The sequence below is a fragment of the Pelodiscus sinensis genome, chromosome 3, assembly GCF_049634645.1.
Source record: "Pelodiscus sinensis isolate JC-2024 chromosome 3, ASM4963464v1, whole genome shotgun sequence".
Lineage (NCBI taxonomy): Eukaryota > Metazoa > Chordata > Testudines > Trionychidae > Pelodiscus > Pelodiscus sinensis.
The window spans coordinates 154,771,722-154,791,013 of NC_134713.1; the positions used below are offsets into that span (position 1 = coordinate 154,771,722).

The 19,292-nt window shown below is 42.2% G+C and overlaps 1 protein-coding gene across 4 annotated transcripts in view; it reads left to right on the forward strand.

Annotated features, from left to right (window-relative positions):
- DISP1 (dispatched RND transporter family member 1) overlaps nt 1-19,292 on the forward strand; it is a 180,913-nt gene that overhangs the window by 66,933 nt on the left and 94,688 nt on the right. The gene's annotated exons all lie outside the window — the stretch shown is intronic.

Sequence of the window (19,292 nt, forward strand, 5' to 3'; positions counted from 1 at the left end):
GAATTTTAACCTAGGGGGAAATCCCAAATATACAGTTGTCATTTGACCTGTATTTTATTTATTATTTTTACCTTAACTGTATTTTTTGAAAAATCAACTGATTGCTCTTATTATCCTGTTGCAGGCTTTTAGCACAACATTGCTTGTGTTAACGTAGACAAGACGGCCTGTTGTTCCACCAACATGTGTGGGTTTTAACTGCATATAATGCTGACGAGTTATGCCTATAAATGCTTAGCTTATTAATGGAGGAATAGTCTCCAGGGTAAACTAATTATCCAACCTGTTTAAACACCTGAAAATGAATGCAACCTTACAGTTGAAGGGTCACAAACGCCAAACAAAACATTCTGAAGCAGAAGTAATGCTTATAAGTTTTATGAGCTGTGATCATTCCCATGTTCGCAAATGCATTTCTTTTAATGTTTGCAAAAAAAATTTGATCAGATTTTCTAGTGCTCTGACTTGTATTTGTATTGTTCCTTGCTGTTAATTGCCTTACTTTGACATTTGAAGTGCAAGGTCTGAAGAGAAGTAGTCTATAACTTCTGTAAAGTTGAAATGATGGATTCTTTTACAATAGCCTCTTTTTTCCATATGAAAGCGAAAAAATAAAATGAGAAGATATTTGACTGGAAATACCCTGTTATGCTCATATCTTGAGAAAGCAGGGTGATCTCAGATGTACAGTAAAAAAGAGCGTCGCCGCTCACCTAGTCAAATCAGCATTTCTTTCCCTACCCCTGTCTCATCCTAGTATCGGTTGACAGTTTTAAAAAGAGGGCAACTCTGCCTAGGTCATGAGAGCCAAATTTAAAAATACACTTAAAATAGTGGAAAATATCTCCATATAATAACTTTTTTTTTTAATTTGGAAAGGGATGCTGTTTTCAGAGAATTAAAACTTGCAGCTTGAAGATTTGCAGCTTGAAAATTAAGCTTAATAAATTTAAAATTAGGATACTCCAAATACTTTAGCAGAGTATTTGGTTAGGGTTGTGAACTTGCTGTTTGCACAAAATCCAACACCCTTGTCTCACCCCTTTTGAGGTCCTGCCCTCCCATTCACTCCATCTCCCAACTTTCCTCTGTTGTTCACTGTTCCTACCCTCTTCTCATTTTCACAGAGCTGAGAGCTGGAATGCGGGGGTGGGGAAGGATATTGCAGGCTCTATTGTCCAGTCAAAGATGAGGAATTTGGTGCATAGAAGGGGACTTCAGGCTGTCTGAGAGGTTTAGAGCACACAGGAAGTCTCTGGGCTGGGACAGTGGGCTGGGGTGTTCTGGGGGGGAAGGGGTTGAGGGTTCTGGCTTGCGGTGCAGGCTCTATATGGGGCTAAGAATGAGGGCTTTGGAGTGTGGGAGGAGACTTTGGGCTGGGGGAGGAAGTTGTGGTGGGAGGGCTTTGTTTGGGGCAGGGGGAGGGCTCTGATGTAGGGCTGGGGATGAGGGTTTTGGAGTGCAGGAGCATGCTCCTGGCTAGGATTGAATGGTTCAGAAAGCTGGCTGGGGCAGGGATTTGAGGGGGGGGGGGGGCGGGGGGCGGAGGGAGTGGCAGCGGCGAGGCACAGTGTTGCAGGCTTACCAAAGAATAATGCTCGAAACTTTCACACAGCTTGAGGCAGGGTTTTCTGACATACTTCTAATGAAAACCTTTGCTTTTAAACCCCAGCCCCATATAGAGCCTGCGTCTACTCTGGCATGATTTTGCACAAATACTTTTAACGGAAGAGTTTTTCCGTTAAAAGTGTTTGCGCGAGAGAGTGTCTGTACTGGCATATGCCTTTGCGCAAAAGATTTGCTTTTGCACAAAAGCATCCGTGCCAGTGTAGACACTCTCTTGTGCAAGAAAGCTTCAATGGCCATTTTAGCCATCGGGCTTTCTTGTGCAAGAAATTGATGTTACCTGTCTACACTGATCTCTTGCGCAAGAATACTTGCGCAAGAGGACTTGTCCCTGAGTGGGAGCATCAGAGTATTTGTGCAAGAAGCACTGATTTCGTACAGTAGAAAATCAGTGTTCTTGCACAAATAGTCGTGGCCATTGTAGACAGGTGGCAAGATTTTGTGCAAAAGCAGCCACTTTTGCGCAAAATCTTGCCAATGTAGACACAGCCCTTTTGTTTGGAGGGTGCAGAAAAGGTGTGGTTTTGGGTAACCAGCAAAAATGTGCTTACAGCTGAATTATTCACCACTTTGAGTAAAGAATCTGTAGATTTGAGATTATATTCTTGACATAAATCAGCTTTTAAGAATGCTAGATGTCTGGCTAAAGCACATTAATATGCTTGCATCTCCTTTTATTTTTTTAGATAAAAATTTAGTTACTTTGAGAGTGGCTGGAGGAATTTTCATATGTTAGATGAGATTAGCAGGGCAGATGAGTTAAGAGACTGCAGAATTATACATATGCAGGGTATGCTTTTCAGGGTATCCTTGTTTCTAAAACAGGGGTGAGCAATAATTTTAGTCAGTGGACATCACTCATTTTTTAAATGAACCCTGGCCATCCCGGAAGGGGTGGGGATTTGTGTGGAAGGGGCGGGACCAGGACACTTCTGTGCTTCCCTGCCCACCGAACCTGATTGGCATGGGGGAGGGGGAGCATGTGAAGTCTTTGCCTCTGCCCTCCCCCCACCTAGAGAGAACTGCCAGCTGTTCTGAACAGCTGGTGGTTCCTGCTAGGCACCTGTGCCCCTGGCAGTGGGAGGAGATTTCATGCACTCCCCCTACCCCATGATCAATCAGGGCCTGATGACAGGGGGAACATGGGAAGTCTCTCCCTTCGTGACCCCACCCTCAAAGGAGTGTGCAGTGCTTAGACTGGACTGGTCCACTCCAAGTGCTGTGCACCCCTTGCAGGGCAGGGAGTAAGAGACTTCACGCACTCCTCTGCTCCCATGCCCTGATTGGCTTGGGGGTCGTGGGAGTGGCAGGGCGTCCGTAGGCTGGATCCACCCACTTAGTGGGCCGGATCCAGCACACAGAGGCCTCTTTGCCCACCCCTGCTCTAAAATCTTCCTATTCCACATCCACCATGAGTCCAATGGAGCTCAAATTTACAGAGCACGATATATCTGTTTTTCTCAGAGGTTCCTCTAAGAAGAAGAAATATTTTTGTTTTGGAGAGATGAGATTGCTGTAAAAAAAGAAAATCACCCTAAACTTTGCCAGCATTGACGAAGAGGCTTGATAGTTGGCCAAGAATAGCCCTTGGCTAAGAATAACAATTGTAAATGAAGATCACAGGTTTATTTTACTTAAGCAACCAAAAAGCTGTTTCATTATATATATATTTTTAATCCTTCTTGACCTGTGCGGGACATAAATTGGTGGTTTAGAAATAACAAATTTCCTATCTCTTTGGTAATCTCTGTACATAGATACTAGTCAGTTACTTTCTAGGCCATTCAGCATACAAAGAATTGAAATTAGTGTTTTTATCTCTTATTGGTTCTCAGTGGATATATTCAGTTAAAAATAAATTTTGGGATAAAAAAAATCCTTACTTGTCTTACTTATAACACCCGAGACTATACATATTTTTAATTTCACTTCTAACCAGTTTTGCTTTGCTCCAGACCAGCTGGTCAGTAAAGGGAAGATTCCACAGCTATTACAACGTAAATCACCTGTCTACATTTTCACCCTATTTTCATACAACCTGAATAAGCTGCTTACCACGGCATGTCACCTTCAGAAGCTCAGGGGTGGGCAAAGGGGCTCTTAATACATTTCAAAATGCAGAGTCGCAGCACGGGTGGCTCCCAGAGCCAGCATGAGCTGGGACTGCCACAGCTGGGTAAGAGGCCACTGCCATCTTTTTATTGGGGTGGGGAAAGTTACAGCATATGTGGGATAGCATTGCTGTTCTATGACCAATGCAATTATTGTTAGAGAGGATATTATGTGCTGTGGGACAACTTTTACTTCAACTGAGCTCTGTTTGGGACTCAGTTGGGTACAGGCTTATGTGGGAGGCTTGTCGGAGTGGTACAGGATATGAGATGCTTTACAGGGTGGGGGTTTCAGTGGGGAGTGGGGTTCAGTTGGTGGTGGTCTGAACTCAGGGGTGAAGTTTGGCTTAGTGTGGAGGTTCACATGTGTGGGAATGAAGTTCAGTAGGGGACCTCTAGCTATGGGGGGGTCTGGATGCATAGGGATTTGGCAGATGGGGCTAAGTTTCCCATACACTGACTCCCCTCCCCCATGGTTGAGGACTAGTGAAGGAAAGGAAGTGGGAGGGAAGAGTGAGGAGGTTGTTGCAAGCTGCATGGACATTTTTCAGAGACACCATAATAGAAGCCCAACTTAAATGTATACCCCAAATTAAAAAAACATAGTAGAACAACTAAAAAAGAGCCACCGTGGCTTGGCTTAACCATGTAAAAGAAGCAGTGAGAAATAAAAAGACATCTTTTTAAAAAGTGGAAGTTGAATCCTAGTGAGGTAAATAGAAAGGAGCATAAACACTGACAAATTAAGTGTAAAAATGTAATAAGAAAAGCCAAAAAGGACTTTGAAGAACAGCGAGCCTAAAATTCAAAATGTAATAACATGTTTAAGTACATCAGAAGCAGGAAGCCTGCTAAACAACCAGTGGGGCCCCTAGAGACTGAGATACAAAAGGATCACTTAAAGACGATAAAGTCATTGTGGAGAAACTAAATGAATTCTTTGCTTCAGTCTTCATGGCTGAGGATGTTAGGGAGATTCCCAAACCTGACCCATCCTTGTAGGTGACAAATCTGAGGACCTGTCCCAGATTGAAGTGTCATTAGAGGAGGTTTTGTAATTAATTGATTAAACTTAACAATAACAATTCACTGAGACCAGATGGCATTCACCCAAGAGTTCTGAAAGAACTCAAATGGGAAATTGTGGAACTATTAACTATGGTTTGTAACCTATCCTTTAAATCAGCTTCTGTACCCAATGACTGGATGATCGCTAATGTAACGCCAATACTTAAAAAGGGCTCCTAGAGGCGATCCCGGCAATTACAAACCAGTAAGTCTAACACCAGTACTGGACAAATTAGTCGAAACAATAGTAAAGAATAAAATTGTCAGACACATAGAAGAACATAATTTGTTGGGCAAAAGTCAACATGGTTTCTGTAAAGGGAAATCATGTCTTACTAACCTATTAGAGTTCTTTGAAGGAATCAACAAACAAGTGGACAAGAGGGATCCAGTAGATATAGTGTACTTAGATTTCCAGAATGCCTTTGATAAGGTGCCTCACCAAAGGCTCTTACGTAAATTAAGTTGTCATGGGATAAGAGGGAAGATCCTTTCATGGACTGAGAACTGGTTAAAAGACAGGAAACAAAGGGTAGGAATAAATGGTAAATTTTCAAAATGGAGAGGGGTAACTAGTAGTGTTCCCCAAGGGCCAATCCTAGGACCAATCCTATTCAACATATTCATAAATGATCTGGAGAAAGGGGTAAACAGTGAGGTGGCAAAGTTTGCAGATGATACTAAACTGCTCAAGGTAGTTAAGACCAAAGGCGACCGTGAAGAACTTCAAAAAGATCTCCCCAAACTAAGTGACTGGGCAACAAAATGGCAAATGAAATTTAATGTGGATAAAAAAAAATTTAAATGAGGAAAACCAAGGCCGGGGGTGGGGTGGGAAAGAGTTACTGACCCCCCCCCAAAAAAAAGGTCAGAGGGAAAGTTATTGAGGGGGGGGAAAAAGAGGTTGCCTGCCCCTTTGAAGGCATTTTGAACTCTGTTCTCTGTGGCACACCTCCGACTACTTCTCGGCACACCGGTGTGCCACAGAACACAGTTTAAGAAACACTGGTCTACACTGTGGGCCTTACAGCGGCAAGGTCTCCTTTGTAGATGCTCTATGCTGGAGAGAGCTCACCTGCTGGCGTAATTAAACTATTGCCAATGAGTGACAGTAGCTATGTTGGTGGGAGATGCTCTCCAGCTGATGTAGTGCTGTCCACAACATGCTGCTATTGGTGGAACTTTTGTCAGTCAGATTTTTTCCCCACTGTCCTGATGGACAAAAGTTTTTATTGATAAAAATGCTAGGGTAGACATATAGCTGCTTTTCTAGGCATTAGTAAAAGGTAAAACATCCACAATCTTCCCAAAATAGCTCTAATTCAAATCACTTGTAATCTGTGCTGATAAATGTAAAAAGCTGCAAAAAGTTAACACCCTGTTCTCTTTAGAGGTTTTATTCTTTCCTTGGGAATAGTAATGTGTGTAAATTGAAATTATTCTATTTTCTGTGCCTCTTTGAATTATTTTTTAAACTTTTTCTCAATGACAATACAAATATTTCTTGGAGAATGAAGAACAGTTCCACGTGTGAATCCAATTTGTTTATATAGCAGCCTGTAATGTGCTGGTATCCTTTTTGGAGCTGTTGTATTTCTTTCCATTACAGCCGCTTGGCTCTGCCTTTACCTTATTCTCCCACTTTCTGCCCCATCAGCCCTATATTGCAATTAATCATATTACCTGAGGAGGACTGGGCAAAATTCCCTGACATGCCATGAAGAACCATAGCACAACCATATGGAGAACAATATGGAAACGTGTATAAATAATACATATATAAAATAGTGTATTCTCATGTGGCTTTCTGTTCTCTATTGCAAACTTGCTTTAATGGTGTTTCTTTTACTCATTTTGTAGCCTAATGTGGATATGGCTTTAGTTATCCAAATCTGTTGGCTGTTAAGGAATGTTGATGTTCCCTGTTCAGTTTTAGGGTTTCACTCAGACTTGTAGTCTGTCTAGGACAGGGGAGTCCAAACTTTTTTCAAAGAGGGCCAGATTTGATTAAGTGAACATGCGTGAGGGCCGACCATTTTGCCTGACATTCTTTGAACCATTGAAATTAAATGCAAATTAACTATTTTATGCAAAGTTTATTGCAAACAGCATACTTTTCATTTCGTCACATGGATGACAAATCTAAACAGGTGTTAAATCAGTCTGCCTTTCATATCTGAAGGCCAGATGAAAAAAAAATCCAGGAAGCTGAAATATATGTCAGGAACATTGTAAAGTACATTACATATTATTGGTAATAAAGGTTGTCTGTCAACTTTTAAGTTCAAAAAATATGAACAGGAACATAACACCAAGTATACATGTTGTGTCCAAATATATTTATAACTGATTTAGACCAACTGACATTAACTGAGATTTTACAATGTATTCATCTCAATACATGTGGATTTGTTGGGGGCCTTAAAAGATAGATATTGCCGAATTACCTGTGGGGCCATATTAAACCGGAACACCGGCCACAATTGGCCCGCGGGCCGGACTTTGGACATGCCTGGTCTAGGACAAAGCCCTTCTTTCAGCAGTGTAGCTCTTCCATAAGACATAGGAGAAAGTTTAACTTAATTGGTAAAACAAAGGTTTCTAAGAAGACTGATTTAGACTTCTGTTGTATTTGAGTCTTTGGTCTCTGCATTTTAAGATGTAATCAGAAGTTAACTTTTGATATATTTTCTTTTGCTTTTTGGTTTTCCTTTACAGACTAGTTTTGAAGTTCCTTTCCAATTCAACGGCTGTGTTAGCTAATACATCAAACAAGCAGACAACAGTATTGTGATAACATTTTAGTCTTGGAAATCTTTCCCTTTGATCATCCTACGACGTAAAATCTCATCAGTAGCTGAGGCACTGCATAATGTTTACAAGTTAATAGAATTAATACCCAATGAGTGGAATATTTTAAAAATGTATTACTTTTGAGAAGTCACAAATTCTAAATAACTCAATAAAAACAGTATAGTTGTTACTCACAAGTAGTTTTGACGAGAGGATAGCACAGTTTTGATTCTTAAATGGAAAGAAATTAATGGTCAAGCTTTGTGTAGTAGCTTGTCTTCAATTACTTGTTACTCTTTCATGATCTGAAAGACAACCTTGATGTCATCCTTTCAAATTTCAGGGACTTTTCTGCAATGTTGCATAAAGGGAATGGGAGCAGGAGGAGGCCTATTGCTTACTCAGCTACACTTTTATTGTGATCTTTGGCAGAGTTTAACTTTTTGTTCCACAGTTCTGCTATCTGTAAAACGAGGGTACTTACTGAGCTTTGTAGGGTGCTTTCAGATCCTTTGATAAAATGTTCTCTAAGGACTTGTATACGTGAGCTATTTTTCTTTAAATTTCCTACCATAGTATTGGTGGGGCAGCATTGCAGAAGAACCACTAGAATATCATTGTGACCACCTGAAATTCTTTTAAACTTGCTCTGAGCGATAACACGATTAAAATGGTGGCAATAAGTCTATTCCAGTCTTGACATAGGTGAGAAGTGCTAGATGTAGATAAATCTCAAGTTTCTATCCTGGCTGTACTGTTCATAGATGTACCCTGCATGGATACAAAAAATGTGTATCTGCATCTGATCCATGTTCTGCAGACATCTGCGTGGGTATCTTCAGGTATCCATGGATTCACAGTGCTCTAAACTGATCCACGGGTCACCGAGCTGCAGTGATGCAGGGCTGTGCCAAGATCTTGATCCTCAAATGCCCCAATTTCTCCACAATGACCTTCTGCCCTGTTGCCCACTCCACTCCTGCTGTACATCCTTCCTTCCCTGGGTAGGAAGGCTACAATCCTGGGCCCCTGTGTGCTATGCCATCCTCCCAGTGCAGCAGGCTCAAATACCTCTATGCAGCTATGTTGGCTGTATTGCATGAAGACCTGCCCTAGGCAGAGAACAGTGACTAGTACTTTCTTCACAGCATGTGCCCTTGCCAATTGCCTGTTTAAATTATAACCAGATATCTTGTAAAATGGTGCTTGGATCACTCTCAAGTTGTGGTTTACCTCCTCTGTCCAAGCAAGCTGAGGACTACAATTTCCAGTATGTTTAGCAGGCTATCTTGCCTGCTGTGTGGTTCAGAAAGCTGAACCCTGCGAACCCAAGTCCAGTTTTTAATTGCACTGTAGATACCCTAGAGGGGTTCTTCACTTGACATAAGGTTGTCACCCTGCAGGCTGGTTGACAACTGCTCCAGTTGCGTGAATGTGTGCTGCAGAGCCCTGCACAGATACAAAATTTGTATCTTCATCTGAGCTGCAAGCTTCAGAAATGGACCCTGGATATAAAGCAGATCCCAACAGATTAGCAGCATGGCTCTGTTCATAGAGTAGTATTTCCTCATGCATGTCTTGTCTGCCAATGTTGCCCTTTCTAAAATATCTTGTGTACTGTATATTCTGTCTTCTCTGTCTGGCTATCATGAAATATGGTATAAACCAAGGTGGGGAACCTCAGGCCTGGGGGCTAGATGTGGCCTCCAGCTTGCCATGATCTGGCCCCCAAAGCTCAGAGCCTTTCTGAATTGGCTCTGGTGTGCGAGGGGAACGTGGGCAGTGTGTTTCTCCTTTTCCGTTGGGCGCCACAACTATGAGGGGTTTTTGTGTGTGGTCTCCAACTCACTTTTCTGTGGTCAGTGGCCCCCAACCCAAAAAAGTTTATACCAGTGGTGGGGAACTTAATTATTGCAGATTCTGAGGAGCATGGGTTCTGTTTTGGGGTTTGTTAGGTTTTTTTTCCTGGTTTGCAAACTTATTCGAGACCATGGTTAAACTCACAAGTGAAGTGTTCTCAGATTGGAGCCCGATGAAGATTAAATGGCAAATAGCACATTTTGGTTTAGCTTCTTTGGAAACCAATTCCTATATAATTGAGTTTTGGTAACTGTTGTTCCTTTCAGGCTGTCAATCACTGTAAATTCTGTAGTATTTACAAACTGTAAATATGTTGTTTATCTGTGTGATGCACAGAGGTTGGGAGTACTGCAGAATCAGTGGGCTCAACACTGGAGTGGCAGCAATAAGAGAATGCCTTATATGGAGTGAAGAGGCCCTCCAGGATGTCTACAGTGCAATTAAAACCTAGACTTGGGTGCTCAGGCTGTTTCACTGCAGTGTACATGTTTGAACTCAGGTTGCAGACCAAGATATTGTACTTTTTTTGCCTTGCAAGGTCCTAGAGCCCAGTCTCTGTCTCAGGCCTGAAGGTCTACACCACAATTAAATAATCCCATAAACCTGAGTCTGCTAGTATGGGCCAGCCATGGGTTTTTAATTGCAGTGTAGATGTACTACTCAGGTTATATATACTCTGAACACTCAAGGTAACTGGGATAAGGACACTGAAGGTGGCACTTAAATAAGGGAAAATGATATGCCTTCAGGAGTCCTTAAAGAATGTAGATACAATTGAAAACAATATAAGTTTCATGCATCGGAGACCAAGGAAGATTAAAGGAGTGAAGGCCCAGCTGGGAAGGGCAATCCCCAGCCCCACCTCTTCCACCACTGGAGCCAAGCCCCTCTCACCTCCAGCCAGATCATAGAATCTCAGGGCTGTAAGAGACCTCAGAAGGTCATCAAGTCCAGCCCCCTGTCCAAAGCAGGACCAACCCCAGCTAAATTATCCCAGCCAGGGTTTTGTCAAGCCTGGATTTAAAAACCTGTAGGGATGGAGATTCCACCACCTCCCTGGGAGCGTAGGCAGTTTGGGGAAGGCTGTGCCTTCCCTTGCCTACATTACCCAGCAACCAAGGCTGACATGAAACAAATTGGCTACTGTAGGTTGTGATGGAAAATAGGAAAGGCTTTTTTTATTCCTTTCAAATTTTAATGTCTAACAGTAAGAACATCAAATTGTTCTTGTAATATTTTTAAAAGCCTTATCTAGAGGGCCTTCTATATGTACTATAGAAAGGTGCTTTAAACAAGACAAGTGAGCTTCTGAAATAGTTCCATAGCAACTAAAAATTTCACCCCACGTCTTAATATTTTAAGCTTCCCTGTGTAAAGGATTTAAATACTAGAAACCTATTTCTAGAGTTTAATTATGACCCCCCCCCCCATGAGACTTACTCAAGCTTTGTCTATACAGGCAGTCCTCGGGTTACATGGATCTGATTTACATCGGATCCCTACTTACAAACGGTGTGAGGCAACCCCGCACTAGCTGCTTCCCCCCAGCAGACCAGGGAGACGCAAAGCTAGTGCCCCCTCCTCCAGCAGACCAGGGAGACGTGGAGCGGCTTTTCTCAGCAGACACCTCAGCTTGAGAATAAAGGACTGAGGGAAGTGAGGTGTGGGAGAATAAAACTGAGCTCTGGAGAAATGTTTGGCTAGAGTTTCCCCTACAATATGTACCAGTTCCGACTTACATACAAATTCAACTTAAGAACAAACCTACAGTCCCTATCTTGTACGTAACCTGGGGACTGCCTGTACTTTAAAGTACAGCTGCAGCAGTGCTTTAACATGACCGCACCAGACGAGAGGCTCCAGGACCTACCACAAAGCACTCTATACTTCCCCCAGATCCCTCCTGCAAGCAGCGCGGCCTGGGAGGAGTAGCAGGGTGACTGGCACCAGCAGCAGGTGTCAGGCCTCCCCGCACTCACCAGCCACAGTGGGTAGCGGAGCAACTCTGCTCTCTCCTGCTCCTCTGCCAGCTCCAAGCCATGTCGCTCTGCTTCTCACTGCTGAGTGCAGGGGGAAGTTCCACCTCTTCCCCCAAATATCCTCCCCCGGCTCTCAGCTGCATCACCTAGGGAAGTGGAGTGGCCTGGGGCCAAGTCATTCTGCATTCCATCTCTGCTGGGGTGGGCCTGGCTCCTGCTGCAAGCGCCAGGTCTCCCACTAGTCACCCACAGCTACCTGGAGGCTCTGACCCCTGCTGGCTGCTGGCCATTTGCCCCTCTCCCATCATAGTGTTGTGGGGGCACATCACACTTTATGCTCCCCCATGTATCACCCCTGGAGTAGTAGGTGACAATTAGAGGTATGCAGTCAAAAGTTTGGGTTTTTTCTATACTGAAGCTGGTTCTCTTGGGCTGTTAGTATGGCCTGTTCCATGATGCAATCTCTAGGGGAATGTCCTTGTTTGGTAAAGGCAATTAAGTATGGTGAGGTGTGTACACCCGGACTGTTTCCTTGGAGCACGTTCTATGGTGCCTAGCTGTAAATATGAGATTTCTTGGTGTGTTCAGATGGTTTTTGTATCTGGAAGGTAAGTGCAATGAAGCATAGGTTACTTGTATGCTGTTTTTGGAGGGTTCCATTGTCAAAGGTGACTCTAGTGTCCAAGAACCTGATGGTGGTATGAGGTGTTCTAGAGAGATTTGATGGATAGGTGGTGGTAGCAAGCCAACTGACAGCAGGAGTAGCAGGGTGCAAAAGGAAGCAAATGCCCAGGGGCCTGGGAAATTTAAAAGAACAAGGGAGGCTCCCGGCCATCACCACCAGCTGAGCAGGGGGGCTCAGGCAGGCTCCTGGCCTGCCCCCCCTACACTGGTCCCAGAAGCAACTGCCATCATCTCTGTGGGCCTAGGGAGAATGGTCTCTGTGCGCCGCTTCCATTGGATGATGATAGATGCCAGTGGGAGTTTTGCGGGGATTGGGGGGAGGAGGGACAGTGCCTGCAGGCCGCAGTGTGTGGAGACCCTCTACTCCTTCCTTCTAGAAGCTGCTGCTAGATGAGTGTGCTGTTCGCTTTTGGGACCCTCTCTTACACCAAACTCCCTCCCAGAGCTTGACCCGTCACACCATCCCACACACCCAAACTCTTTCCCAGAGTCCGCACCCCACGCCCTCTCCCCGCCCCAGCCCAGCACTTATACCCCAACCTTCTGCTCCAGCCTGGTGAAAGTGAGTGAGGATGGGGGGAAGCAAGTGATAGGGGTGTGTGCGTGTGTGCACATGCATGCACGCACGCAGGTGGTGAGGCCTCAGAGTAGGGGTGGGACAGGGGTTTGGCATTAGGGAAGGGATAGAGGCCAGAACAAGGTCTTTGGATTTGTGCAATTAGATAGTTGGCAAGCCTCCTGGCTGGGCATGTGGAAGCCCAGGCCATGCCAAAAGAGGATATCCATCAGCACAGCCAACAGCTTGCTGGGCACCAGCCAGGGCTAGCGCAGCACTACCCAGATGTCAGGCAAACCAGCTTGTTTGTGTATGGAGATCCCATTGCCAGTTCTGTCCAAGGGCCTAGAATTGCAGACAGTGTCCAGAGGATGAAAATGTGCTGTATCATTTGGAGGGACCACATCAGACTAGAAATCATCACATACTCCCTCATGCTGGAAAGAAAAATAAAATCAGGAAACCCACCTAGAAATCATGCAAGAACTCAAACTACCATTAAACTTGATGACAGTTATTCAACACAAAAACAAAAGGTGGAACAAACTCTATAACCCTCTGGGAGAAACCATGGCTCCAAAGCCCATTGCCAAATACCCCAATGTTGTCAAAGTATCAAAACTACATATAACTGGAGCTAAGTTACCTGTACTCTCCAAAAGATTGAACTTCTGCCCCACTGCAGAACCTGGTACAATACTAACATGGAGAATTATTTTGCTGATTCTGCCTCAAAAAAATTCTCTCACAACAGTGATGATAATACCTCCTTACCAACAATCATAAGAAAAAATAATCCTTTGACTAGACACCCCATGAAGGTAAAATCACACACTTGATCATTACATTAATTGCTTCAGGGGGAAAAAAATAACTTAAATACTTAATCACATTCACCACAACCTCTCTACCACCACAAGAGCAGCTATACAATCTCTGAAATCTAACCGGCAGATAAAGGGGGATCCCAGTGTAGTTCTTAACTGTGATGATTACACCTTTGACATCACATAGAATAAAGAACTCAAAGATCACACAGCACAGTTCACCCTTGAATTTATGAATATCTTCAAATTCTTTCCCAGACAACTCTAAGGGTATGTCTACACTGCAGAGGTTTTTGTTGTTGTTGTTGTTGTTTTTTTGAAAAATGGCCATTTTTCTGAAAAAACTTCTTATATCCACACTGCAGTCGCATTCTTTCAACAACAGAATAGAAAGAACAGAGGGTTTTTTTCTGACATTGGTAAACCTCTTTCTGCAAGGAAGAAGCCTTTTTCCGAAAGAGCTCTTTAAGAAAAAGATGCGTGGATGGGGAAGAGGGAGTTCTTTTGAAAGAAGAGTAAAGAGGAAAAAGCACAGGTGCCCTTGTGGCCACTCTATCCATAGTAGTCACAACTTAAATGTGAGATAGCGTCCATTCAGTGTGGACGCTATCTTTCGAAAAAGCAGATCGCTTTTTTGATGTGCCTTGGCAGCGTGGACACTTTCTTTCGGAGGAAGTTTTTTCGGAAGATCTCTTCCAGAAAAGTTTCTTCCAAAAGAAACCTGCAGTCTAGATATAGCCTCAGAGAAAGTCTGCAACCTCATCTCCCATGAAATGACCCCAGGGGTGGTCTGTGTTTTCCAAGATAAACAAATGAACCCCCCCAGACAGACCATTCATGTCATTCCATAGCACACTTCCTCAAGGAATATCAGGACTCAGAAACTATTCTCAAATCACTCACTGTACCGGTAATCATTCGAAACACACCAACAACTCTGTTATCTACAGCCAGGTGCTTGGGTACCATAGAATATGCTACAAGGAAAAAGGCCAGGATACACACACAAACCGCATTTTAAAATCCCCTTCACCAAACATGGACACTCAATCAGGGAAGCAGGTCACATCATGGAACAAGCCACAAAATCCCCTAGAGAACCAGCTGCAGTACAGGTTTGGGGGTGGAACCCTCTGACCACACCCCCTTACTGTTTGTTACCACTCCAAATTTTGAAAGATCTAACTAACATTTTCAGGATGGTCATATTAGTAAAACAACTGACATCCATTTAATGCCTCCTTTAAAAGTTAGTTTCTCTGATGTTGTCATTTAAATCAGGCCCTCAGAGCTCAGAATGTGTTCTGGGAAGTATGAGACGCACTTTTGGGGAAGGGGGGGAATTGCACTCATTTTACCCACAACCGTGAATGATGAGCACAACTTATTCTTGGAGCTATATCAGGTCCTCAGATGGCACTAAACATTTGACTCTAGTTGGTGATGTGCACTTTGATGGCTTTCTATTAAGCTTCACAGTATTGCACAGAGTTGTTGCCATCTGTACATGAAATCCGTTTTCTAAGATGTAGCATGTACATTTAACTGTAAGCATCTACCACAATCTGTTTTTCTTTTGCTATTATTACAATGGATCATTGGTTCGTTCATGGGATTCCTGGAATTGCTCTGCTCCAGAAAACAGGCACACTCCTCACAGTTGTAACAACAGTGTGATGCCATTAAGTAGTAGATCACATACTGTATACTATTTGAATCAATGCCTTATTTTTAATAGTGAGAATTGTATGGGTTTTTTCAGTGTGTATATATACTTGTATGGCAGGAGGAGGGTGTAAACTACTATAGTCACAAAAGGATGTGTGTGATCAAATACGTTTGAAAACCACTAATTTAAAGCACAGCAAAATTCTTGCTTTCAGTTCCTCCTCCTTTTTACCAGGTTTGGCCAGTATACTCGAGCCTGCTCACAGCAGCACAGCTGTACTGATATAGCTGCGCCACTGTAAGATCGCTTGTGTCACTGCTCTGTGCTTACAGAAGAGAGCTGTCCTGTTGACATTAGGGTTGCCAGGTGTCCAGTTTTGAACCAGACAATGTAGTATTTGAGTTTTCTGTTTGGGAAACAAATTGAGACAATATAAATGTCCAGTATTTTCTAAATAAGATGTAATGTAGATTATGATGTAATGTCTAGTGTGTCCAGTATTTTTGTTGAAACCATCTGACAACCCTAGTTGACATCATAGAACCATCTAAATGAGGGGCAGTAGCTATGAAGGTGGGAGAGTGTCTCCTGCTGACATAGTGCTATGCACATGAATGCTTATGCTTTCGAAGTGTATGTCAATGGGGACAGGTTTTTTCAAACCCTGAATGACATAAATTTTGCTGACATAGTATAGCAGTGTCCTTAAATTGCTCTGAGACTTTTTTTGCCTAAACCTGGAGGATGTGATATGTCGCTCATAAATGAGCTATAGAGTGGTTCCCATTTCAGTGTGATAGCAGTTACAAATGCAGTGAAGCTCGCTATAACAATTAAAAGGTAAAACTAGTTAGTGGGATGACGTTACGGTGCATAAATCTGTGGAATCAGTATGCACACGGAAATATTTTATGATTTATTAGAACTGTCTCCTGATTCTAAACATTATGAAATGATAAATAGTGTTTATCCTGTTAGATTTACTATACTTTTCACCTGCCTGTGAGGGCCTCCCCCATTTTGAAAGACAATGCATGAAACTGCTGCTTCTAGAAAACCTGCCCACAGCATGAAATGAACCTTTTGAACTGCCAGGCTGACTCTGAAAGTAGTATGATTGAAAGCCACTAGGGAGAGTAAGCGGGAAAGGAAATAAGTGCTCAGGAAGAGGGTGAAGAAAAGCAAAAGTGCAGAAGAGTGAAGGAGATAGTGCCATGTTTCGGAGATTGGGGAGAGGTGGCTGTTGGTAGACAAGCAGTGCTGAATGAAATGGTTTTGATACAGAGACACACCTATAAAACTTCTCTTCTGATTTTGCAAAAATTATAACTTGTGACACTTGTATCATTGGCTGAAAACAGAATTTACCAGCTGCCTTCTTTCCCCATCTCTAGTTTTTTCCAAGTAAAAAGGAAAGGTCCCACAATGCAGATGGGAAATGCACTCATCAATCAGTAACACACCCTGTTGCTGGATTATCTCCTGTTTTATGAAGAGGGCATTATAGTCATCTATTTTTTATAGTCCTTTGTCAATTACTGTACAAATCTTAACAGATATTTATAAAATTCATCATATTTTGGGGTGGAAGACTGTGTTAATTTGCCCACCGCAGTTCAGCGCAATCATAGTAAAGAATTGGAGCTGGATGGTGACACTGACATAAGAGCAAAGAAATACAGTCCAATGGAAATTGTCATCTCTGTAGAGGAGGGGCTCACTAGTACACTTGCTGAAAAGTGTTTCTTGGTAGCACAGAATAATTTGAAATTTTTAAAAAAATCCTCATGTATTGTCATGGAGATTTAAGTTTAATGAAATTGATGATCTTAGGTGTTAGCCTGTTTTAATTATTTCATATGCATTTTCTCTTACACACTTTGTGATTGATTTGGAGACATGGTTCTCCGCCACTTATATATACAGAATCTAATAGTGCTGGTCAGACTAGGAAGAACAAACACTTCAGTAACATTTTGTATTTACGAAGGAGAATTAGTTCAGCTTAACTTTATCAAGAAGGGATACAGACAACTGACAAGCTTTCTGGTAGCTTTTGTGTTTACATCTTATTTAGGCTTATTGTGGCTTAACAAGTGATGTCTGGATTTAAAAACAAATGTATCTCCAGTTTGAATGCAGCTTATATCTGCATTGACAAAGTTGTCTACCGCAGTTGGCACTAATGGTTAGTCTTGCTGGCAGTCTCTGCAGAGGTTTCACTAGCCATGGAAATGGAACTTGAATTGCTCAAAATTTGAGTTGCTTTGAGTGCTGTTCTCCTATTCAGTGATTACACAGAAGCCTTAAATCTCTAAGATTGTCGGTCCTCTTAGTTCTCTAAGTGCCAACAGTGTGGTTGTTGCATGAGGCATAAATAAAAACACAAATGAGGAAACATAAACATCCCCCCCCCACACACACAAAAAGGTGCAAAAGTAATCTTAAGATTAGTAAAGCTTTATTTTCATATAGTTTTTTCTCAGTCTTATCTGAGAAATCTGTAGTACTTAATTCTCTTGGACCCTTTTCTAAAATATTTGTAACTTGAAGCTTTGGTACATCCACTATATATTTTAGAGGGTTTTTTTGTCTGATCAATAACTCCTCCTATTTATAGGGTTGCCAGATACTTTCACAAAAAATACCGAACATGGCAGGAAAAAAATCTCTTTAAAAAAAATAAATAACACCAAACACTACACCTTTAAATCCTGACGCTCCCCACGCCCCTACCAGATGTGGCAGGGGAAGAATGTCTCAAGCGGCCTTCCATCTGAGAGAAACAAATTTTTCTGTTTTTGTTTTTTGTTTTTTTAACTGGACAGAGGCCGCAAATACCGGATACCTGGCAACCCTGCCTTCTAAATGGTAAGAGCTGGGACCACCAAATTGGCATGCAGCTTCCTCTTATCATAACTTAAAGCAATGGAAGGGTTTGGTTGTGCCAGGAATGGGATTTCTTCTTATAAAACCAAACGGAAACAAGACAATAACCAAAGAAAGTACAGTCCTTAGCGTAACCAAGTGAATGTTGAGACTGAACCAAGGTGAGCCAGAAAAATAGGATGAACCTGGAATAGGATTGCTTCTCAATAAACCTTCCAGAAAAGAAATAAAATAGAGAAATTTGGAGTAGTGCTCTGTTTAGGCACAGATGGAAAAACCAATGCTTAAGGTTTGAAAACTGGAAGAAAATATTATTGGAAGCCAAATTGATTATAGCCTTTTTTTAAATCAAAACATGGCAAATGATAAGAGTTTATAGGGATGAAGAAACAAAACATGCTTGATGGAATTCCTGAATTATGGACATGAGCTATGATGGGTAAATCTGCTAGTTTAATATAATTTGAATGTTTTCAAAAGAGAAAACCATTGTTTTCCCATTATGATTCAGCTTGATTGTATTTTCATTTAAAAATTACATTAAAATGCAGTAATTTTACATTTATTAAAGATTAGATTAGATTCCATTTTAGTAATCTGGGAAGAGGAAATATTAGGCTTTGTCTACACTACAGAGTTAAGTTTGACATAAGGCAGCTCAGATCAATCTAATTCTGTAAGCATCTACACTAAAATGTACTCCCACTGATGGATCTTGCAGATCTTTTTCGGGTACTTCTCAAAGCTTTTGCAACATTGCTCCAGGCCTTCATGATGAATTGAGGGGAGCAAGTGATTGGGAAAAAGAACTTTTCAAATATTCAGTTCAACATAATGGTAGTACATTTGTGTTTGTTTAAATGCATGAAAACGTAGACTTTTCCTAATTATTAACAATGTACAGCATGTATACGGGATTAGAATGTGTATAAAACAGTTCTTGAGAGAGCACATATGAAAAGGGGTCAGAGCTGAGCAGAGACTAAAAAAGTGGAAAGAATTCGGTCCCACTGAAGTCAGTGAGAGTTCTGCCACATCTTTCAGACTTTTGTTCTAAATTTGTGTATGTAACTAGATATTCTTCTTTGAGGAGTGTCCCTGTGGAAGCTCCACCTTAGGTGTGTGGGCACCGCAGCGTGCCTAGTTGGAGATTTTTGGTAGCACTGCCCTTTGGTAGGCTGTGCACATGAAGCAGACGGCATGTGCTGTGTGGCTACTATGCATGTGCAG